The following is a 13,306-nucleotide window of genomic DNA, read 5'->3' on the forward strand; positions in this document are numbered from 1 at the left end:
CCCCTCAGGTTCTACTACCACCCATCAATCGCTTCCTCATCAGAGAGCAGTGCTCCCGGAGGACGGTGGGGTGACTTTACTGTACGCTGCATCAGATCTCTCAGCCATGCATTTAACATCGAAACATAGAAATTAAGTGCAGGAGTAGGCCATTCAGCCCTTCAAGTCAGGCAGAATCCGAGGAGCAGGAAAATCAGGATGCTGCCTGACTTGCTTCGCGTTTCCAGCGCCACTCTGATCGAGACTCTGATTTCCAGCAACTGCAGTCCTCACTTGTTCCATTCAGCCCTTCAAGACATCACCACCATTCAATGTGATCATGACTGAACATGTAATTTCAGTAACCACTCCACTCCAGCTTCCTCTCCTTCCTCTTCCTCCCCTGGATCCCTTTAGCTGCAAGGTCTACGTCCGGCTCCCTCTTGAGTGTATCTCACAAACCGGCATAGCCGCATCTTCCTGTGGGAGACAAGTCCACAGGTTCACCACTCTCTGAGAGAAAAATTCTTCCTGAATCGCTTGCCCTTCGTTCGGAGACTGTGACCCCTGGTTCTGGACGCCCCCAACATTGGGAACCGGTGAACGTTTGCTGGGATCCCTCAGTACCAAGCATGGATCTGCATGGGTTTCTCTTCAGAAGGGTCAGTGTGAATGGCCTGCTTCCACACTGTGGTGCTCCTATGATGCCAACAGTGTAGGTTGAGTACCTGCACGTGCTTTCTCAAGCTTGCCTCTGTGTTGACCTTCATGTTAACCCAGCCACTGGGCTTTGTCCTTCTATCGAGAAGAGCAGACGATGCCACTCAGATGACTTTGACTTTCCACTGTGGGTGTAGTACAGTCTGCCAGCAGCAGGGGATGGTGTTGCATCACCTTAATGGCAGGACCGGGTCCAAACTCTGAGGGGTCTGACCCCTTTTTGATTGGAGCGAGGGAGAGGGGAAAGCTCACTGTCATTTGTCGCTACCGGTTGCTTAAAGGTTTTAATTTGCACCCCATTTGCGTGGGAGTTATATGCCCACTGACGGGACGAAGTGACAACAAAATCAGAGTGGGAAAGAGAAATTGCTGGAGCAAGTCAGCATCTGGAGTGGGGGTCGGGGAAGGGGAAGAAAGCAGACAAGGTTTCTGGTCCGGTGAGCCTTCTTGAGGACGGCAGTTTTCATTTGTCGCCAAAAAAGGAGGAAGTCTGAAATGATCATCTCCTTGGTAGATGAAAGGACAAGTTGGCCAGGGAGAGCAGAATTGAGAGTATCGTAGGTTTTGTTTGTTGACAAGAGCAGACCGCTCGGCCCTGGGAACGCACGCCTTTGGAGCGAACGGACGGGACTTGAAATCGGCACTCTTGCATTGAGATATGGAGCTGGCCTCTCAAAATGCCGCAGACTCCCCGGCGGGGAATTGAACCCCGGTCTCCCGCTTGACAGGCGGGGATACTAACCACTATACTACCGAGGATTGGACGACAGCGCGCTCTGTCGCATCCGTATTAGGTAGAATGTTCTTATGTGAAATTTGGATTCTGTTGTCAATTTGAGTTCTTCTTTAGATCATCTTCTACCTCTGTGGAGATGATTAAGGGAATAGTTATTGTTGTTTTCATGTTTTATTATTTGACTATCTATCTTTCAAGTAATCCGCCGCCGCTGCTGCTGCTGCTGTAAAACAGCCTTTTCGTTGTGCCCTACCGTCTGTGTTAAACTTCGTCTGCTGCTGATCCACGCGCTCTCTCCCATTACCTGCTTCTAACAAACTGATTTGTGTACGACAGCACAAATCCAACAGCCTGGCTTCAATTCCCACTGCCAAATGGACTCAGCACGAAAGCTTCCCCTTTTCAAGCTCGTCCCCTCAGGTTCTACTACCACCCATCAATCGCTTCCTCATCAGAGAGCAGTGCTCCCGGAGGACGGTGGGGTGACTTTACTGTACGCTGCATCAGATCTCTCAGCCATGCATTTAACATCGAAACATAGAAATTAAGTGCAGGAGTAGGCCATTCAGCCCTTCAAGTCAGGCAGAATCCGAGGAGCAGGAAAATCAGGATGCTGCCTGACTTGCTTCGCGTTTCCAGCGCCACTCTGATCGAGACTCTGATTTCCAGCGCCACTCTGATCGAGACTCTGATTTCCAGCGCCACTCTGATCGAGACTCTGATTTCCATCAACTGCAGTCCTCACTTGTTCCATTCAGCCCTTCAAGACATCACCACCATTCAATGTGATCATGACTGAACATGTAATTTCAGTAACCACTCCACTCCAGCTTCCTCTCCTTCCTCTTCCTCCCCTGGATCCCTTTAGCTGCAAGGTCTACGTCCGGCTCCCTCTTGAGTGTATCTCACAAACCGGCATAGCCGCATCTTCCTGTGGGAGACAAGTCCACAGGTTCACCACTCTCTGAGAGAAAAATTCTTCCTGAATCGCTTGCCCTTCGTTCGGAGACTGTGACCCCTGGTTCTGGACGCCCCCAACATTGGGAACCGGTGAACTTTTGCTGGGATCCCTCAGTACCAAGCATGGATCTGCATGGGTTTCTCTTCAGAAGGGTCAGTGTGAATGGCCTGCTTCCACACTGTGGTGCTCCTATGATGCCAACAGTGTAGGTTGAGTACCTGCACGTGCTTTCTCAAGCTTGCCTCTGTGTTGACCTTCATGTTAACCCAGCCACTGGGCTTTGTCCTTCTATCGAGAAGAGCAGACGATGCCACTCAGATGACTTTGACTTTCCACTGTGGGTGTAGTACAGTCTGCCAGCAGCAGGGGATGGTGTTGCATCACCTTAATGGCAGGACCGGGTCCAAACTCTGAGGGGTCTGACCCCTTTTTGATTGGAGCGAGGGAGAGGGGAAAGCTCACTGTCATTTGTCGCTACCGGTTGCTTAAAGGTTTTAATTTGCACCCCATTTGCGTGGGAGTTATATGCCCACTGACGGGACGAAGTGACAACAAAATCAGAGTGGGAAAGAGAAATTGCTGGAGCAAGTCAGCATCTGGAGTGGGGGTGGGGGAAGGGGAAGAAAGCAGACAAGGTTTCTGGTCCGGTGAGCCTTCTTGAGGACGGCAGTTTTCATTTGTCGCCAAAAAAGGAGAAAGGACAAGTTGGCCAGGGAGAGCAGAATTGAGAGTATCGTAGGTTTTGTTTGTTGACAAGAGCAGACCGCTCGGCCCTGGGAACGCACGCCTTTGGAGCGAACGGACGGGACTTGAAATCGGCACTCTTGCATTGAGATATGGAGCTGGCCTCTCAAAATGCCGCAGACTCCCCGGCGGGGAATTGAACCCCGGTCTCCCGCGTGACAGGCGGGGATACTAACAACTATACTACCGAGGATTGGACGACAGCGCGCTCTGTCGCATCCGTATTAGGTAGAATGTTCTTATGTGAAATTTGGATTTTGTTGTCAATTTGAGTTCTTCTTTAGATCATCTTCTACCTCTGTGGAGATGATTAAGGGAATAGCTATTGTTGTTTTCATGTTTTATTATTTGACTATCTATCTTTCAAGTAATCCGCCGCCGCTGCTGCTGCTGTAAAACAGCCTTTTCGTTGTGCCCTACCGTCTGTGTTAAACTTCGTCTGCTGCTGATCCACGCGCTCTCTCCCATTACCTGCTTCTAACAAACTGATTTGTGTACGACAGCACAAATCCAACAGCCTGGCTTCAATTCCCACTGCCAAATGGACTCAGCACGAAAGCTTCCCCTTTTCAAGCTCGTCCCCTCAGGTTCTACTACCACCCATCAATCGCTTCCTCATCAGAGAGCAGTGCTCCCGGAGGACGGTGGGGTGACTTTACTGTACGCTGCATCAGATCTCTCAGCCATGCATTTAACATCGAAACATAGAAATTAAGTGCAGGAGTAGGCCATTCAGCCCTTCAAGTCAGGCAGAATCCGAGGAGCAGGAAAATCAGGATGCTGCCTGACTTGCTTCGCGTTTCCAGCGCCACTCTGATCGAGACTCTGATTTCCAGCAACTGCAGTCCTCACTTGTTCCATTCAGCCCTTCAAGACATCACCACCATTCAATGTGATCATGACTGAACATGTAATTTCAGTAACCACTCCACTCCAGCTTCCTCTCCTTCCTCTTCCTCCCCTGGATCCCTTTAGCTGCAAGGTCTACGTCCGGCTCCCTCTTGAGTGTATCTCACAAACCGGCATAGCCGCATCTTCCTGTGGGAGACAAGTCCACAGGTTCACCACTCTCTGAGAGAAAAATTCTTCCTGAATCGCTTGCCCTTCGTTCGGAGACTGTGACCCCTGGTTCTGGACGCCCCCAACATTGGGAACCGGTGAACGTTTGCTGGGATCCCTCAGTACCAAGCATGGATCTGCATGGGTTTCTCTTCAGAAGGGTCAGTGTGAATGGCCTGCTTCCACACTGTGGTGCTCCTATGATGCCAACAGTGTAGGTTGAGTACCTGCACGTGCTTTCTCAAGCTTGCCTCTGTGTTGACCTTCATGTTAACCCAGCCACTGGGCTTTGTCCTTCTATCGAGAAGAGCAGACGATGCCACTCAGATGACTTTGACTTTCCACTGTGGGTGTAGTACAGTCTGCCAGCAGCAGGGGATGGTGTTGCATCACCTTAATGGCAGGACCGGGTCCAAACTCTGAGGGGTCTGACCCCTTTTTGATTGGAGCGAGGGAGAGGGGAAAGCTCACTGTCATTTGTCGCTACCGGTTGCTTAAAGGTTTTAATTTGCACCCCATTTGCGTGGGAGTTATATGCCCACTGACGGGACGAAGTGACAACAAAATCAGAGTGGGAAACAGAAATTGCTGGAGCAAGTCAGCATCTGGAGTGGGGGTGGGGGAAGGGGAAGAAAGCAGACAAGGTTTCTGGTCCGGTGAGCCTTCTTGAGGACGGCAGTTTTCATTTGTCGCCAAAAAAGGAGGAAGTCTGAAATGATCATCTCCTTGGTAGATGAAAGGACAAGTTGGCCAGGGAGAGCAGAATTGAGAGTATCGTAGGTTTTGTTTGTTGACAAGAGAAGACCGCTCGGCCCTGGGAACGCACGCCTTTGGAGCGAACGGACGGGACTTGAAATCGGCACTCTTGCATTGAGATATGGAGCTGGCCTCTCAAAATGCCGCAGACTCCCCGGCGGGGAATTGAACCCCGGTCTCCCGCGTGACAGGCGGGGATACTAACCACTATACTACCGAGGATTGGACGACAGCGCGCTCTGTCGCATCCGTATTAGGTAGAATGTTCTTATGTGAAATTTGGATTTTGTTGTCAATTTGAGTTCTTCTTTAGATCATCTTCTACCTCTGTGGAGATGATTAAGGGAATAGTTATTGTTGTTTTCATGTTTTATTATTTGACTATCTATCTTTCAAGTAATCCGCCGCCGCTGCTGCTGCTGCTGTAAAACAGCCTTTTCGTTGTGCCCTACCGTCTGTGTTAAACTTCGTCTGCTGCTGATCCACGCGCTCTCTCCCATTACCTGCTTCTAACAAACTGATTTGTGTACGACAGCACAAATCCAACAGCCTGGCTTCAATTCCCACTGCCAAATGGACTCAGCACGAAAGCTTCCCCTTTTCAAGCTCGTCCCCTCAGGTTCTACTACCACCCATCAATCGCTTCCTCATCAGAGAGCAGTGCTCCCGGAGGACGGTGGGGTGACTTTACTGTACGCTGCATCAGATCTCTCAGCCATGCATTTAACATCGAAACATAGAAATTAAGTGCAGGAGTAGGCCATTCAGCCCTTCAAGTCAGGCAGAATCCGAGGAGCAGGAAAATCAGGATGCTGCCTGACTTGCTTCGCGTTTCCAGCGCCACTCTGATCGAGACTCTGATTTCCAGCAACTGCAGTCCTCACTTGTTCCATTCAGCCCTTCAAGACATCACCACCATTCAATGTGATCATGACTGAACATGTAATTTCAGTAACCACTCCAGCTTCCTCTCCGTACCCCTGGATCCCTTTAGCTGCAAGGTCTACGTCCGGCTCCCTCTTGAGTGTATCTCACAAACCGGCATAGCCGCATCTTCCTGTGGGAGACAAGTCCACAGGTTCACCACTCTCTGAGAGAAAAATTCTTCCTGAATCGCTTGCCCTTCGTTCGGAGACTGTGACCCCTGGTTCTGGACGCCCCCAACATTGGGAACCGGTGAACTTTTGCTGGGATCCCTCAGTACCAAGCATGGATCTGCATGGGTTTCTCTTCAGAAGGGTCAGTGTGAATGGCCTGCTTCCACACTGTGGTGCTCCTATGATGCCAACAGTGTAGGTTGAGTACCTGCACGTGCTTTCTCAAGCTTGCCTCTGTGTTGACCTTCATGTTAACCCAGCCACTGGGCTTTGTCCTTCTATCGAGAAGAGCAGACGATGCCACTCAGATGACTTTGACTTTCCACTGTGGGTGTAGTACAGTCTGCCAGCAGCAGGGGATGGTGTTGCATCACCTTAATGGCAGGACCGGGTCCAAACTCTGAGGGGTCTGACCCCTTTTTGATTGGAGCGAGGGAGAGGGGAAAGCTCACTGTCATTTGTCGCTACCGGTTGCTTAAAGGTTTTAATTTGCACCCCATTTGCGTGGGAGTTATATGCCCACTGACGGGACGAAGTGACAACAAAATCAGAGTGGGAAAGAGAAATTGCTGGAGCAAGTCAGCATCTGGAGTGGGGGTGGGGGAAGGGGAAGAAAGCAGACAAGGTTTCTGGTCCGGTGAGCCTTCTTGAGGACGGCAGTTTTCATTTGTCGCCAAAAAAGGAGAAAGGACAAGTTGGCCAGGGAGAGCAGAATTGAGAGTATCGTAGGTTTTGTTTGTTGACAAGAGCAGACCGCTCGGCCCTGGGAACGCACGCCTTTGGAGCGAACGGACGGGACTTGAAATCGGCACTCTTGCATTGAGATATGGAGCTGGCCTCTCAAAATGCCGCAGACTCCCCGGCGGGGAATTGAACCCCGGTCTCCCGCGTGACAGGCGGGGATACTAACAACTATACTACCGAGGATTGGACGACAGCGCACTCTGTCGCATCCGTATTAGGTAGAATGTTCTTATGTGAAATTTGGATTTTGTTGTCAATTTGAGTTCTTCTTTAGATCATCTTCTACCTCTGTGGAGATGATTAAGGGAATAGCTATTGTTGTTTTCATGTTTTATTATTTGACTATCTATCTTTCAAGTAATCCGCCGCCGCTGCTGCTGCTGTAAAACAGCCTTTTCGTTGTGCCCTACCGTCTGTGTTAAACTTCGTCTGCTGCTGATCCACGCGCTCTCTCCCATTACCTGCTTCTAACAAACTGATTTGTGTACGACAGCACAAATCCAACAGCCTGGCTTCAATTCCCACTGCCAAATGGACTCAGCACGAAAGCTTCCCCTTTTCAAGCTCGTCCCCTCAGGTTCTACTACCACCCATCAATCGCTTCCTCATCAGAGAGCAGTGCTCCCGGAGGACGGTGGGGTGACTTTACTGTACGCTGCATCAGATCTCTCAGCCATGCATTTAACATCGAAACATAGAAATTAAGTGCAGGAGTAGGCCATTCAGCCCTTCAAGTCAGGCAGAATCCGAGGAGCAGGAAAATCAGGATGCTGCCTGACTTGCTTCGCGTTTCCAGCGCCACTCTGATCGAGACTCTGATTTCCAGCAACTGCAGTCCTCACTTGTTCCATTCAGCCCTTCAAGACATCACCACCATTCAATGTGATCATGACTGAACATGTAATTTCAGTAACCACTCCACTCCAGCTTCCTCTCCTTCCTCTTCCTCCCCTGGATCCCTTTAGCTGCAAGGTCTACGTCCGGCTCCCTCTTGAGTGTATCTCACAAACCGGCATAGCCGCATCTTCCTGTGGGAGACAAGTCCACAGGTTCACCACTCTCTGAGAGAAAAATTCTTCCTGAATCGCTTGCCCTTCGTTCGGAGACTGTGACCCCTGGTTCTGGACGCCCCCAACATTGGGAACCGGTGAACGTTTGCTGGGATCCCTCAGTACCAAGCATGGATCTGCATGGGTTTCTCTTCAGAAGGGTCAGTGTGAATGGCCTGCTTCCACACTGTGGTGCTCCTATGATGCCAACAGTGTAGGTTGAGTACCTGCACGTGCTTTCTCAAGCTTGCCTCTGTGTTGACCTTCATGTTAACCCAGCCACTGGGCTTTGTCCTTCTATCGAGAAGAGCAGACGATGCCACTCAGATGACTTTGACTTTCCACTGTGGGTGTAGTACAGTCTGCCAGCAGCAGGGGATGGTGTTGCATCACCTTAATGGCAGGACCGGGTCCAAACTCTGAGGGGTCTGACCCCTTTTTGATTGGAGCGAGGGAGAGGGGAAAGCTCACTGTCATTTGTCGCTACCGGTTGCTTAAAGGTTTTAATTTGCACCCCATTTGCGTGGGAGTTATATGCCCACTGACGGGACGAAGTGACAACAAAATCAGAGTGGGAAACAGAAATTGCTGGAGCAAGTCAGCATCTGGAGTGGGGGTGGGGGAAGGGGAAGAAAGCAGACAAGGTTTCTGGTCCGGTGAGCCTTCTTGAGGACGGCAGTTTTCATTTGTCGCCAAAAAAGGAGGAAGTCTGAAATGATCATCTCCTTGGTAGATGAAAGGACAAGTTGGCCAGGGAGAGCAGAATTGAGAGTATCGTAGGTTTTGTTTGTTGACAAGAGCAGACCGCTCGGCCCTGGGAACGCACGCCTTTGGAGCGAACGGACGGGACTTGAAATCGGCACTCTTGCATTGAGATATGGAGCTGGCCTCTCAAAATGCCGCAGACTCCCCGGCGGGGAATTGAACCCCGGTCTCCCGCGTGACAGGCGGGGATACTAACCACTATACTACCGAGGATTGGACGACAGCGCGCTCTGTCGCATCCGTATTAGGTAGAATGTTCTTATGTGAAATTTGGATTTTGTTGTCAATTTGAGTTCTTCTTTAGATCATCTTCTACCTCTGTGGAGATGATTAAGGGAATAGTTATTGTTGTTTTCATGTTTTATTATTTGACTATCTATCTTTCAAGTAATCCGCCGCCGCTGCTGCTGCTGCTGTAAAACAGCCTTTTCGTTGTGCCCTACCGTCTGTGTTAAACTTCGTCTGCTGCTGATCCACGCGCTCTCTCCCATTACCTGCTTCTAACAAACTGATTTGTGTACGACAGCACAAATCCAACAGCCTGGCTTCAATTCCCACTGCCAAATGGACTCAGCACGAAAGCTTCCCCTTTTCAAGCTCGTCCCCTCAGGTTCTACTACCACCCATCAATCGCTTCCTCATCAGAGAGCAGTGCTCCCGGAGGACGGTGGGGTGACTTTACTGTACGCTGCATCAGATCTCTCAGCCATGCATTTAACATCGAAACATAGAAATTAAGTGCAGGAGTAGGCCATTCAGCCCTTCAAGTCAGGCAGAATCCGAGGAGCAGGAAAATCAGGATGCTGCCTGACTTGCTTCGCGTTTCCAGCGCCACTCTGATCGAGACTCTGATTTCCAGCGCCACTCTGATCGAGACTCTGATTTCCAGCGCCACTCTGATCGAGACTCTGATTTCCATCAACTGCAGTCCTCACTTGTTCCATTCAGCCCTTCAAGACATCACCACCATTCAATGTGATCATGACTGAACATGTAATTTCAGTAACCACTCCACTCCAGCTTCCTCTCCTTCCTCTTCCTCCCCTGGATCCCTTTAGCTGCAAGGTCTACGTCCGGCTCCCTCTTGAGTGTATCTCACAAACCGGCATAGCCGCATCTTCCTGTGGGAGACAAGTCCACAGGTTCACCACTCTCTGAGAGAAAAATTCTTCCTGAATCGCTTGCCCTTCGTTCGGAGACTGTGACCCCTGGTTCTGGACGCCCCCAACATTGGGAACCGGTGAACGTTTGCTGGGATCCCTCAGTACCAAGCATGGATCTGCATGGGTTTCTCTTCAGAAGGGTCAGTGTGAATGGCCTGCTTCCACACTGTGGTGCTCCTATGATGCCAACAGTGTAGGTTGAGTACCTGCACGTGCTTTCTCAAGCTTGCCTCTGTGTTGACCTTCATGTTAACCCAGCCACTGGGCTTTGTCCTTCTATCGAGAAGAGCAGACGATGCCACTCAGATGACTTTGACTTTCCACTGTGGGTGTAGTACAGTCTGCCAGCAGCAGGGGATGGTGTTGCATCACCTTAATGGCAGGACCGGGTCCAAACTCTGAGGGGTCTGACCCCTTTTTGATTGGAGCGAGGGAGAGGGGAAAGCTCACTGTCATTTGTCGCTACCGGTTGCTTAAAGGTTTTAATTTGCACCCCATTTGCGTGGGAGTTATATGCCCACTGACGGGACGAAGTGACAACAAAATCAGAGTGGGAAACAGAAATTGCTGGAGCAAGTCAGCATCTGGAGTGGGGGTCGGGGAAGGGGAAGAAAGCAGACAAGGTTTCTGGTCCGGTGAGCCTTCTTGAGGACGGCAGTTTTCATTTGTCGCCAAAAAAGGAGGAAGTCTGAAATGATCATCTCCTTGGTAGATGAAAGGACAAGTTGGCCAGGGAGAGCAGAATTGAGAGTATCGTAGGTTTTGTTTGTTGACAAGAGCAGACCGCTCGGCCCTGGGAACGCACGCCTTTGGAGCGAACGGACGGGACTTGAAATCGGCACTCTTGCATTGAGATATGGAGCTGGCCTCTCAAAATGCCGCAGACTCCCCGGCGGGGAATTGAACCCCGGTCTCCCGCGTGACAGGCGGGGATACTAACCACTATACTACCGAGGATTGGACGACAGCGCGCTCTGTCGCATCCGTATTAGGTAGAATGTTCTTATGTGAAATTTGGATTTTGTTGTCAATTTGAGTTCTTCTTTAGATCATCTTCTACCTCTGTGGAGATGATTAAGGGAATAGTTATTGTTGTTTTCATGTTTTATTATTTGACTATCTATCTTTCAAGTAACCGCCGCCGCTGCTGCTGCTGCTGTAAAACAGCCTTTTCGTTGTGCCCTACCGTCTGTGTTAAACTTCGTCTGCTGCTGATCCACGCGCTCTCTCCCATTACCTGCTTCTAACAAACTGATTTGTGTACGACAGCACAAATCCAACAGCCTGGCTTCAATTCCCACTGCCAAATGGACTCAGCACGAAAGCTTCCCCTTTTCAAGCTCGTCCCCTCAGGTTCTACTACCACCCATCAATCGCTTCCTCATCAGAGAGCAGTGCTCCCGGAGGACGGTGGGGTGACTTTACTGTACGCTGCATCAGATCTCTCAGCCATGCATTTAACATCGAAACATAGAAATTAAGTGCAGGAGTAGGCCATTCAGCCCTTCAAGTCAGGCAGAATCCGAGGAGCAGGAAAATCAGGATGCTGCCTGACTTGCTTCGCGTTTCCAGCGCCACTCTGATCGAGACTCTGATTTCCAGCGCCACTCTGATCGAGACTCTGATTTCCAGCGCCACTCTGATCGAGACTCTGATTTCCATCAACTGCAGTCCTCACTTGTTCCATTCAGCCCTTCAAGACATCACCACCATTCAATGTGATCATGACTGAACATGTAATTTCAGTAACCACTCCACTCCAGCTTCCTCTCCTTCCTCTTCCTCCCCTGGATCCCTTTAGCTGCAAGGTCTACGTCCGGCTCCCTCTTGAGTGTATCTCACAAACCGGCATAGCCGCATCTTCCTGTGGGAGACAAGTCCACAGGTTCACCACTCTCTGAGAGAAAAATTCTTCCTGAATCGCTTGCCCTTCGTTCGGAGACTGTGACCCCTGGTTCTGGACGCCCCCAACATTGGGAACCGGTGAACGTTTGCTGGGATCCCTCAGTACCAAGCATGGATCTGCATGGGTTTCTCTTCAGAAGGGTCAGTGTGAATGGCCTGCTTCCACACTGTGGTGCTCCTATGATGCCAACAGTGTAGGTTGAGTACCTGCACGTGCTTTCTCAAGCTTGCCTCTGTGTTGACCTTCATGTTAACCCAGCCACTGGGCTTTGTCCTTCTATCGAGAAGAGCAGACGATGCCACTCAGATGACTTTGACTTTCCACTGTGGGTGTAGTACAGTCTGCCAGCAGCAGGGGATGGTGTTGCATCACCTTAATGGCAGGACCGGGTCCAAACTCTGAGGGGTCTGACCCCTTTTTGATTGGAGCGAGGGAGAGGGGAAAGCTCACTGTCATTTGTCGCTACCGGTTGCTTAAAGGTTTTAATTTGCACCCCATTTGCGTGGGAGTTATATGCCCACTGACGGGACGAAGTGACAACAAAATCAGAGTGGGAAAGAGAAATTGCTGGAGCAAGTCAGCATCTGGAGTGGGGGTCGGGGAAGGGGAAGAAAGCAGACAAGGTTTCTGGTCCGGTGAGCCTTCTTGAGGACGGCAGTTTTCATTTGTCGCCAAAAAAGGAGGAAGTCTGAAATGATCATCTCCTTGGTAGATGAAAGGACAAGTTGGCCAGGGAGAGCAGAATTGAGAGTATCGTAGGTTTTGTTTGTTGACAAGAGCAGACCGCTCGGCCCTGGGAACGCACGCCTTTGGAGCGAACGGACGGGACTTGAAATCGGCACTCTTGCATTGAGATATGGAGCTGGCCTCTCAAAATGCCGCAGACTCCCCGGCGGGGAATTGAACCCCGGTCTCCCGCGTGACAGGCGGGGATACTAACCACTATACTACCGAGGATTGGACGACAGCGCGCTCTGTCGCATCCGTATTAGGTAGAATGTTCTTATGTGAAATTTGGATTCTGTTGTCAATTTGAGTTCTTCTTTAGATCATCTTCTACCTCTGTGGAGATGATTAAGGGAATAGTTATTGTTGTTTTCATGTTTTATTATTTGACTATCTATCTTTCAAGTAATCCGCCGCCGCTGCTGCTGCTGCTGTAAAACAGCCTTTTCGTTGTGCCCTACCGTCTGTGTTAAACTTCGTCTGCTGCTGATCCACGCGCTCTCTCCCATTACCTGCTTCTAACAAACTGATTTGTGTACGACAGCACAAATCCAACAGCCTGGCTTCAATTCCCACTGCCAAATGGACTCAGCACGAAAGCTTCCCCTTTTCAAGCTCGTCCCCTCAGGTTCTACTACCACCCATCAATCGCTTCCTCATCAGAGAGCAGTGCTCCCGGAGGACGGTGGGGTGACTTTACTGTACGCTGCATCAGATCTCTCAGCCATGCATTTAACATCGAAACATAGAAATTAAGTGCAGGAGTAGGCCATTCAGCCCTTCAAGTCAGGCAGAATCCGAGGAGCAGGAAAATCAGGATGCTGCCTGACTTGCTTCGCGTTTCCAGCGCCACTCTGATCGAGACTCTGATTTCCAGCGCCACTCTGATCGAGATTCTGAT

At 50.3% G+C, this 13,306-nt stretch overlaps 7 non-coding genes across 7 annotated transcripts; all 7 read right to left on the reverse strand.

Annotated features, from left to right (window-relative positions):
• Positions 1 to 1,386: 1,386 nt before the first annotated feature.
• trnad-guc (transfer RNA aspartic acid (anticodon GUC)) lies at positions 1,387 to 1,458 on the reverse strand. The gene has a single exon. It is a non-coding gene; the product is annotated as a tRNA-Asp (tRNA).
• A 1,803-nt stretch (positions 1,459 to 3,261) lies between these two features.
• trnad-guc (transfer RNA aspartic acid (anticodon GUC)) lies at positions 3,262 to 3,333 on the reverse strand. The gene has a single exon. It is a non-coding gene; the product is annotated as a tRNA-Asp (tRNA).
• A 1,772-nt stretch (positions 3,334 to 5,105) lies between these two features.
• trnad-guc (transfer RNA aspartic acid (anticodon GUC)) lies at positions 5,106 to 5,177 on the reverse strand. Its single transcript has one exon. It is a non-coding gene; the product is annotated as a tRNA-Asp (tRNA).
• A 1,730-nt stretch (positions 5,178 to 6,907) lies between these two features.
• On the reverse strand, positions 6,908 to 6,979 carry trnad-guc (transfer RNA aspartic acid (anticodon GUC)). Its single transcript has one exon. It is a non-coding gene; the product is annotated as a tRNA-Asp (tRNA).
• A 1,772-nt stretch (positions 6,980 to 8,751) lies between these two features.
• trnad-guc (transfer RNA aspartic acid (anticodon GUC)) lies at positions 8,752 to 8,823 on the reverse strand. Its single transcript has one exon. It is a non-coding gene; the product is annotated as a tRNA-Asp (tRNA).
• Positions 8,824 to 10,658: 1,835 nt separating this feature from the next.
• trnad-guc (transfer RNA aspartic acid (anticodon GUC)) lies at positions 10,659 to 10,730 on the reverse strand. Its single transcript has one exon. It is a non-coding gene; the product is annotated as a tRNA-Asp (tRNA).
• Positions 10,731 to 12,564: 1,834 nt separating this feature from the next.
• Positions 12,565 to 12,636, reverse strand: trnad-guc (transfer RNA aspartic acid (anticodon GUC)). The gene has a single exon. It is a non-coding gene; the product is annotated as a tRNA-Asp (tRNA).
• Positions 12,637 to 13,306: the final 670 nt, after the last annotated feature.

Source organism: Chiloscyllium punctatum, chromosome 30 (assembly GCF_047496795.1).
Source record: "Chiloscyllium punctatum isolate Juve2018m chromosome 30, sChiPun1.3, whole genome shotgun sequence".
In the NCBI taxonomy this organism is placed as follows: domain Eukaryota; kingdom Metazoa; phylum Chordata; class Chondrichthyes; order Orectolobiformes; family Hemiscylliidae; genus Chiloscyllium; species Chiloscyllium punctatum.